Source organism: Arachis stenosperma, chromosome 5 (assembly GCF_014773155.1).
Source record: "Arachis stenosperma cultivar V10309 chromosome 5, arast.V10309.gnm1.PFL2, whole genome shotgun sequence".
Lineage (NCBI taxonomy): Eukaryota > Viridiplantae > Streptophyta > Magnoliopsida > Fabales > Fabaceae > Arachis > Arachis stenosperma.
The window spans coordinates 60461722-60471917 of record NC_080381.1 but is presented as its reverse complement, the minus strand read 5'-3'; the positions used below and the strand labels follow the sequence as shown (position 1 = coordinate 60471917).

The 10196-nt window shown below is 41.3% G+C and overlaps 1 non-coding gene across 1 annotated transcript; it reads right to left on the bottom strand.

Annotated features, from left to right (window-relative positions):
- Positions 1–1293: 1293 nt before the first annotated feature.
- On the bottom strand, positions 1294–1401 carry LOC130984684 (small nucleolar RNA R71). Its single transcript, XR_009088600.1, has one exon. It is a non-coding gene; the product is annotated as a small nucleolar RNA R71 (small nucleolar RNA).
- Positions 1402–10196: the final 8795 nt, after the last annotated feature.

The window sequence follows — 10196 nt, the reverse complement described above, 5'->3', positions numbered from 1 at the left end:
AAAAGGTAGTGCATTGGGCGTTAAACGCCAGAATGTGCACCATTCTGGGCGTTTAACGCCAGGATGGCACAAGGGGGAGGATTTTGTTTTCAAAATCAATTTTTTTCAAGTTTTCAAAGTTTTTCAAAATCAAATCTTTTTCAAATCATATCTTCTCAATTAAATGTTTTCAAAATCAATTTCTTTCCTTTTTTAAAGATACTTGCTAACAATTAATGATTTGATTGAACATTTTAAGTATGTTGCCTTTTCTGTTGAGAAAGGTTTAATGTTTGAATGATATCTTTTCTTGTTAGTCAAGTCATTAATTTTAAAATTAAATCTTTTTTAAAATTGTTTCCAAATCATATCTTTTCAATCATATCTTTTTAAAACCATAACTTCTCAATCATATCTTTTTAATCACATCTTTTTCAAAATAGTTTTCAAATCATATCTTTTTGATTTCTAATTTCAAAAATCTTTTTCAAAAATTACTTGATCTCTTTCTCACTCTTGATTTTCGAAAATTAATTAAATTTTTTTTAAAAAAAAATGTTTTCAAAATATTTCACTTGATTTTCGAAAATTTCTTCCTCTCTTCCCACATCCTTCTATTTATGGAGTATCACTCCTTCTCAATGCATAATTCGAACTCTATCTAATTAAGTTTGAATTCTTCTACCTCTTCTTTCTATTTTTCTGTTCCTCTGACACCTCAAGGAATCTCTATACTGTGACATAGAGGATTCCAGATTTTCTTGTTCTCTTTTCTTTCATATGAGTAGGAGCAAAGACAAAAGCATTCTTGTTGAAGCTGACCCTGAACCTGAAAGGACCTTGAAGCGAAAGCTAAGAGAAGCTAAGGCACAATTCTCTGTAGAGGACCTAACCGAATTCTTCAAAGAAGAAGAACACATGGCAGCCGAAAACAACAATAATGCAAGGAAGGTGCTGGGTGACTTTACTGCACCTACTCCCGACTTCTATGGGAGAAGCATCTCTATCCCTACCATTGGAGCAAACAACTTTGAGCTTAAGCCTCAATTAGTTTCTCTAATGCAACAGAATTGCAAGTTCCATGGACTTCCATTGGAAGATCCTCATCAGTTCTTAGCTGAATTTTTGTAAATCTGTGACACTGTCAAGACTAATGGGGTTGACCCTGAGGTCTACAGACTTATGCTATTTCCTTTTGCTGTAAGAGACAGAGCTAGGACATGGTTGGACTCACAACCTAAAGAAAGCCTGGACTCTTGGGAAAAGCTAGTCAATGCCTTCTTGGCAAAGTTCTTTCCACCTCAAAAATTTAGTAAGCTTAGAGTGGAAGTCTAAACCTTCAGACAGAAGGATGGAGAATCCCTCTATGAAGCCTGGGAAAGATACAAACAATTGATCAGAAAGTGTCCTTCTGACATGCTTTCTGAATGGAGCATCATAGGTATTTTCTATGATGGTCTCTCTGAACTATCCAAGATGTCTTTGGATAGCTCTGCTGGAGGATCTCTTCATCTGAAGAAGACGCCTACAGAAGCTCAAGAGCTAATTGAAATGGTTGCAAATAACCAATTCATGTACAGTTCTGAAAGAAATCCTGTGAACAATGGGACAAGTCAGAAGAAAGGAGTTCTTGAGATTGATACTCTGAATGCCATTCTGGCTCAGAACAAGATATTGACTCAACAAGTCAATTTGATTTCTCAAAGTCTGTCTGGAATGCAAAATGCACCAAGCAGTACTAAGGATGCTTCATCTGAGGAAGAAGCTTATGATCCTGAGAATCCTTCAATGGAAGAGGTGAATTACCTAGGAGAACCCTATGGAAACACCTATAATTCTTCATGGAGAAATCACCCAAATTTCTCATGGAAGAATCAAGAAAGACCTCAACAAGGTTTCAACAATAATAATGGTGGAAGAAACAGGTTTAGCAATGGCAAGCCTTTTCCATCATCTTCTCAGCAACAGACAGAGAATTCTAAGCAGAACCCCTCTGACTTAGCAACCATGGTCTCTGATCTAATCAAAACCACTCAAAGTTTCATGACTGAAACAAGATCCTCCATTAGGAATTTGGAGGCACAAGTGGGACAGCTGAGCAAGAAAGTTACTGAACTCCCTCCTAGTACTCTCCCAAGCAATACAGAAGAAAACCCAAAAGGAGAGTGCAAGGCCATCAACATGGCCGAATTTGGAGAGGAAGGAGAGGAAGTGAACGCCACTGAGGAAGACCTCAGTGGGCGTGCACTAACCTCCAATGAGTTCCCCAATGAGGAACCATGGGAATCTGAGGCTCAAAATGAGACCATAGAGATTCCATTGGACTTACTTCTGCCCTTCATGAGCTCTGATGAGTATTCTTCCTCTGAAGTGGATGAGTATGTCACTGAAGAGCAAGTTGCCAAATACCTTGGAGCAATCATGAAGCTAAATGACAAGTTATTTGGAAATGAGACTTGGGAGGATGAACCCCCTTTGCTCACCAAAGAACTGGATAACTTGTCTAGGCAGAAATTACCTCAAAAGAGACAAGATCCTGGGAAGTTTTCAATACCTTGTACCATAGGCACCATGACCTTCAAGAAGGCTCTGTGTGACCTAGGGTCAAGTGTAAACCTCATGCCTCTCTCTGTAATGGAGAAGCTAGGGATCTTTGAGGTGCAAGCTGCAAGAATCTCATTAGAGATGGCAGACAATTCAAGAAAATAAGCTTATGGACTTGTAGAGGATGTTTTGGTGAAGATTGAAGACCATTACATCCCTGCTGATTTCATAGTCCTAGAGACTGGGAGGTGCATGGATGAAACCATCATCCTTGGCAGACCCTTCCTAGCCACAGCAAAAGCTGTGATTGATGTTGATGGAGGTGAACTGATCATTCAAGTGAATGACAAATCCTATGTGTTCAAGGCTCAAGGATATCCCTCTATCACCATGGAGAGGAAGCATGAAGAGCTTCTCTCAAATCAGAGTCAAGCAGAGCCCCCACAGTCAAACTCTAAGTTTGGTGTTGGGAGGCCACAACCAAACTCTAAGTTTGGTGTTGAACCCCCACATTCAAACTCTAAGTTTGGTGTTGAGAGGTTCCAACATTGCTCTGAGTATCTGTGAGGCTCCATGAGAGCCCTCTGTCAAGCTACTGACATTAAAGAAGCGCTTGTTGGGAGGCAACCCAATGATTATATCTTATCTATTTTCCTTTGTTATTTTATGTTTTTTGTAGGTTGATGATCATAAGAAGTCACAAAAACAATTGAAAAAGCAAAAACAGAATGAAAAACAGGAAGAAAAACAGCACACCCTGGAGGAGAACTTGCTGGCGTTTAAACGCCAGTGAGGCTAGCAGTTGGGCGTTTAACGCCCAGTCTGGCACCATTCTGGGCGTTTAACGCCAGAAAGGGGCACCAGACTGGCGTTAAACGCCAGGAAAGGGCAAGAACCTGGCGTTAAACGCCAGAAATGGGCACCAGCCCGGCGTTTAACGCTAGAATTGGCTCAAAACGTGATTTTGAATGCCATTTGGTGCAGGGATGACTTTTCCTTGACACCTCAGGATCTGTGGACCCCACAGGATCCCCACCTACCCCACCACTCTCTCTCTTCTTCACCCATTCACCAATCACCTCAACACCTCTTCCCCAAAAACCCTTCACCTATCAAATCCCATCTTTCTCTTCACCACTCACATCCATCCTTCATAAAACCCCACCTACCTCACCCTTCAAATTCAAACCACTTCCCCTCCCAAACCCACCCATACATGACCGAACCATAAGCCCCTCCTCTCCTATATAAACCCTTCTTCACCCCTTCATTTTCACACAACCTAAACACCACTTCTCCCCCTCTTTGGCCGAACACAAAGCCATTCCCTTCTTCCTCATTTCTTCTTCTTCTACTCTCTTCTTTCTTCTTTTGCTCGAGGACGAGCAAACCTTTTAAGTTTGGTGTGGTAAAAGCATTGCTTTTTGTTTTTCCATAACCATTTATGGCATCCAAGGCCGGAGAAACCTCTAGAAAGAGGAAAGGGAAGGCAAAAGCTTCCACCTCCGAGTCATGGGAGATGGAGAGATTCATCTCAAGGGTGCATCAAGACCACTTCTATGAAGTTGTGGCCTTGAAGAAGGTGATCCCCGAGGTCCCTTTTTCACTCAAAAAGAGTGAATATCCGGAGATCCGACATGAGATCTGAAGAAGAGGTTGGGAAGTTCTCACCAACCCCATTCAACAAGTCGGAATCTTGATGGTTCAAGAGTTCTATGCCAATGCATGGATCACCAAGAACCATGATCAAAGTGTGAACCCGGATCCAAAGAATTGGCTTACTATGGTTCGGGGGAAATACTTGGATTTTAGTCCGGAAAATGTAAGGTTAGCATTCAACTTGCCCATGATGCAAGGAGATGAACATCCTTACACTAGAAGGGTCAACTTTGATCAAAGGTTGGACCAAGTCCTCACTGACATTTGTGAAGAGGGCGCCCAATGAAAGAGAGATTCAAGAGGGAAGCCGGATCAATTAAGAAGGCATGACCTCAAGCCCGTGGCTAGAGGATGGTTGGAGTTTATCCAACGCTCAATCATTCCCACTAGCAACCGGTCCGAAGTTACTATAGACCGGGCCATCATGATTCATAGCATCATGATTGGAGAAGAAGTGGAAGTTCATGAGGTTATAGCCCAAGAACTCTATAAGGTGGCGGACAAGTCCTCTACCTTAGCAAGGTTAGCCTTTCCTCACCTCATTTGTCACCTCTGTTATTCAGTGGGAGTTGACATAGAGGGAGACATCCCCATTGATGAGGACAAGCCCATCACTAAGAAAAAGATGGAGCAAACAAGAGACCCCTCTCATCATGAGATCCCTGAGATACCTCAAGGGATGCACTTTCCTCCACAAGACTATTGGGAGCAAATTAACACCTCCCTAGGAGAATTGAGTTCCAACATGGGACAACTAAGGGTGGAGCACCAAGAACATTCCATCCTCCTCCATGAAATTAGAGAAGATCAAAGAGTCATGAGAGAGGAACAACAAAGACAAGGAAGAGACATTGAGGAGCTCAAGCACTCCATAAGACCTTCAAGAGGAAGAACAAGCCGCCATCACTAAGGTGGACCCGTTCTTTAATCTCCTTGTTCTTTATTTTCTTGGTTTTTCGAAAATTTATGCTTTATGCTTGTCCATGTTTGTGTCTTATGATCATTAGTGTCTATGCCTTAAAGTTATGAATGTCCTATGAATCCATCACCTTTCTTAAACAAATGTTCTTAATTGAAAAAGAAAAGAATTGCATGAATTTTGAATTTTATAACAGTTTAATTATTTTGATGTGGTGGCAACACTTTTGTTTTCTAAATGTATGCTTAAACAGTGCATATGTCTTTTGAATTTGTGGTTCATGAATGTTGGCTCTTGAAAGAATGATGAAAAAGGAGACATGTTACTGAGGATCTGAAAAATCATAAAAATGATTCTTGAAGCAAGAAAAAGCAGTGAATACAAAAAAAAAAAGAAGCAAAAGAAAAAAAAAACGAAAAGAAGGGAGAAAAAGAAAAAGAAAGAAAAAGAAAGAAATAAAGTTGTGATCCAAGGCAAGAAGAGTGTGCTTAAGAACCCTGGACACCTCTAATTGGGGACTCTAGCAAAGCTGAGTCACAATCTGAAAGGGTTCACCCAATTATGTGTCTGTGGCATGTATGTATCCGGTGGTAATACTGGAAGACAGAGTGCTTTGGGCCACGGCCAAGACTCAAATAGTAGCTGTGTTCAAGAATCATCATACTTAACTAGGAGAATCAATAACACTATCTGGATTCTGAGTTCCTAAAGAAGCCAATCATTCTGAATTTCAAGGGATAAAGTGAGATGCCAAAACTATTCAGAGGCAAAAAGCTAAAAGCCCCGCTCATCTAATTAATACTGATCTTCATAGATGTTTTTGGAATTCATTGCATATTCTCTTCTTTTTATCTTATTTGATTTTCAGTTGCTTGGGGACAAGCAACAATTTAAGTTTGGTGTTGTGATGAGCGGATAATTTGTACGCTTTTTGGCATTGTTTTTAGTATGTTTTTAGTAGTTTTAGTTAAGTTCTTAGTATGTTTTTATTAGTTTTTAGTTAAAATTCACTTTTTTGGACTTTACTATGAGTTTGTGTGTTTTTCTGTGATTTCAGGTATTTTCTGGCTGAAATTGAGGGACCTGAGCAAAAATCTGATTCAGAGACTGAAAAGGACTGCAAATGCTGTTGGATTCTGACCTCCCTGCACTCGAAGTGAATTTTCTGAAGCTACAGAAGCCCAATTGGCGCGCTCTCAACAGCGTTGGAAATTAGACATCCTGGGCTTTCCAGCAATATATGATAGTCCATACTTTTCCCAAGATTTGATGGCCCAAACCGGCGTTCAAAATCACCCTCAGAATTCCCAGCGTTAAACGCCAGAACTGGCACCAAAATGGGAGTTAAACGCCCAAACTGGCATAAAAGCTGGCGTTTAACTCCAAGAAGAGTCTCTACACGAAAATGCTTTATTGCTCAGCCCAAGCACACACCAAGTGGGCCCGGAAGTGGATTTTTATGTCATTTACTCATCTCTGTACACCCTAGGCTACTAGTTTTCTATAAGTAGGACCTTTTACTATTGTATTTTCATCTTTGGACATCTAGTTCTTAGATCATCTGGGGGCTGGCCTCACGGCCATGCCTAGACCTTGTTCTTATGTATTTTCAACGGTGGAGTTTCTACACACCATAGATTAAGGTGTGGAGCTCTGCTGTACCTCGAGTGTTAATGCAATTACTATTGTTCTTCTATTCAATTCCGCTTGTTCTTTGTCCAAGATATCACTTGCTCTTCAACTTGATGAATGTGATGATCCGTGACACTCATCATCATTCTCACCTATGAACAAAGTGACTGACAACCACTTTTGTTCTACAAGCAAACAAGGCTCTAGTGTTTATCTCTTAGATTCCTGATGCACGATGCATGGTTGATCGCCTGACAACCGAGTGCTCGCCTGACAACCGAGCCAGCCATTCCATGAGATCAGAGTCTTCGTGGTATAGGCAAGAACTGATGGCGGTATTCAAGAGAATCCGGAAGGTCTAACCTTGTCTGTGGTATTCTGAGTAGGATTCAATGATTGAATGACTGTGACGTGCTTCAAACTCCTAGCAGGCGGGGCGTTAGTGACAGACGCAAAAGAATCACTGGATTCTATTCCGGCCTGACCGAGAACCGACAGCTGGATAGCCGTGCCGTGACAGGGTGCGTTGAACATTTCCACTGAGAGGATGGGAGGTAGCCACTGACAACGGTGAAACCCTTGCATAAGCTTGCCATGGAAAGGAGTAAGAAGGATTGGAAGAAGACAGTAGGAAAGCAGAGAGACGGAAGGGAAAGCATCTTCATACGCTTATCTGAAGCTCTCACCAATGATATACATAAGTATCTCTATCTTTATCTTTATGCTTTATTCATATATCATCTATACCCCTTTGAGTTTGCCTAACTAAGATTTACAAGGTGACCATAGCTTGCTTCATACCAACAATCTCCGTGGGATCGACCCTTACTCACGTAAGGTATTACTTGGACGACCCAGTGCACTTGTTGGTTAGTTGTGCAAAGTTGTGTAGTGAATCACAATTTCACGCACCAGCAATCAACTCCCCAACATTCACGTCCTCTCCTTTCATTATACTGTATATAAGTACAGCCATCTCCTTGGTCACCTCAGATGTGTTTGATGTAAGGATCAAAGATCTTCTCACAAAGTCTAACCACCCCCTAGCTTGGGGGCTCAAGTCCCTTCTCCTCAGCTGGTTGGGTTTTCCATCTTTGTCATTGATCTACTGCACATTTAGTACACAGATTTCATTCAGGATTTCATCAAATCCTGGATCTGGTTGCTTCATCCTCTCCTCATAACTCCGAGTGGAGTTGATCCTTTTCACCATCAGCACCCTTTCTATGTTAGAGGGACTATAGTCAATGGACTTCCCTCTCACATAGCTAATATACCCATAAGTTTGCCCTGGCTGTGGCACGGCATTGGCATAAAACTCCCTTACCACTCCTTCCACCACTTTCTTTGGTGGGTTGCAGAAGAGTGTCCAGCCCCTGTTGATGATCTCAATGTTGATCTCAAGGTGCTCATTCCTTCCAAGTTGGAAGCCGACCTCTGGGATGATCTCCTTCTCACTCACCCAACCATAGAATTGGTTTTGGTTGAATGCTTAGAGGAATTTGTACTTATTGAAGTTTGAGCTTGAGGAACCTGAGGTTGGTTCTTTGGTCTTTCTTTTCTTTGAGGTTGAGGATGTTGGTGGTGCCATTGGGTGGAGAGAGAGAAGGTTCTGAGATATTAATGGAGTGTTACAAAGAAACACAAGCAAAACAAAGTTTTTCCCCAACACCAAACTTAGTACTTGATTGTCCCAATCAAGTAGAAAGATAGAGAGAAAGAAGAATGAGAAAAGAAAAAAAATGAAAGGTCTTTGTGAGTTTATTTTGTGTATGGAAGTGGGAGGGAGTGGGAAGGGTAGGGGATTTATAGGAGTGAAGGGTGTGGTTCGAATGGTGGGAAAAGAAGGGAATTCAATGTTTTCCACTCGGGGAGTGGCGCCTAGCATGGGAAGAGGTGCCAATCCTTATCCCACTGTGCCCTCTGAATATGTTGAGTTCCAAAGTGTAAGTACACTTTGACCTCCTTGTTATTTATCAAGTGGGCCCCATTAAATCTCCTGAAAAAAAAAAACCGAAAACCCCATCAGTAATGACAAAATGATCCTCCACATTCCTTTTCAATGCTAGTGAATGGAGTTACAACTGATGGGTGTCCCTTGGGACACCAAACTTAATTCATTTGCATCTCAATAAATTGGGTTCATCATTGGGTTTTTAATGTGTTCATGGGGAAGAAGTAATTCCAATCCTTTCACATTCTTTGCTTCTAATCTCCCCTGAACACATTAAAATTCTCATTTAAGCCTCCACCAATGTATTAAATGCTTCCAATTTGAGTGGTATTGGGCTTCCTGATTGATTCTCGTATGGTAGTGGCCACACCAAACTTAATCTCTGGGCTTACTCTTTAAAAATTTAATTTATCCAAATGGTTGTAAGCCTAGATTAAGTTGGTGAGTGGCCACACCAAACTTAGCTTTTTAGCTAGTTCTTAGCCCAATCACTCATCATCATCAGTAAATGCTTTCATTAAGCAATAAATAAAAAGTATATAAAGTGTTGGGTTGCCTCCCAACCAGCGCTTCTTTATCATCACTAGCTTGACGTTCTTCCTTTTCCAATTGAGGTGGTAGCTCACTCTCCTTTCATCCAGTGAGTCCCCCAGGTAATGCTTGAGTCTATGGCCATTTGTAGTGAAGGTTCTCTGTGTTTTGTCCTCTATGAGCTCCACTTGACCATAGGGGTACACTTTGATGATGGTGAAGGGTCCAGACCATCTAGACTTAAGCTTCCCAGGAAAAACCTAAGTCTAGATTTGTTCAATAACACATTTTGTCCTTCAGTGAACTCCTTTCTTGCTATCTTTTGATCATGCCATCTTTTTGTGTTCTCTTTGTAGATCTTTGCATTTTCATATGCTTGGTTCCTAAATTCTTCTAGCTCGTTGAGTTGCCTCAGCCTCTTTTCTCCATCAACTTGCTCATCAAAATTCAGTAGTTTTAGAGCTCAGAAGGCTCTATGCTTCAATTCAACTGGCATGTGGCAAGCCTTGCCAAATACTAGTTGGTATGGTGACATCCCAATGGGGGTCTTGAAGGCTATCCTGTAGGCCCATAAAGCATCGTCTATCTTTTTAGACCAGTCCTTCCTTGAGCTTCCAACAGTTTTTTCAAGAATCCTTTTTAGCTCCCTGTTGGAAATCTCTGCTTGCCCATTGGTCTGCGGATGATAAGGGGTTGCCACCTTGTGTTTGACTCCATATCTGAGAAGGAGTACTTCCAGTTGTTTATTGCAGAAATGTGTCCCTCTATCACTAATGAGTGCTCTGGAAACTCCAAACCTGTTGAAAATGTTCTTTCTTAAGAAGCTCATTACGACCTTGTTGTCATTTGTGGTGGTGGCAATAGCCTCCACCCACTTTGACACATAATCTACAGCCAAAAGTATATAACTATTTGAGTAGGAGGATGAGAAAGACCCCATGAAGTCTATCCCCCATACATCGAATAGTTCTAGCTCCA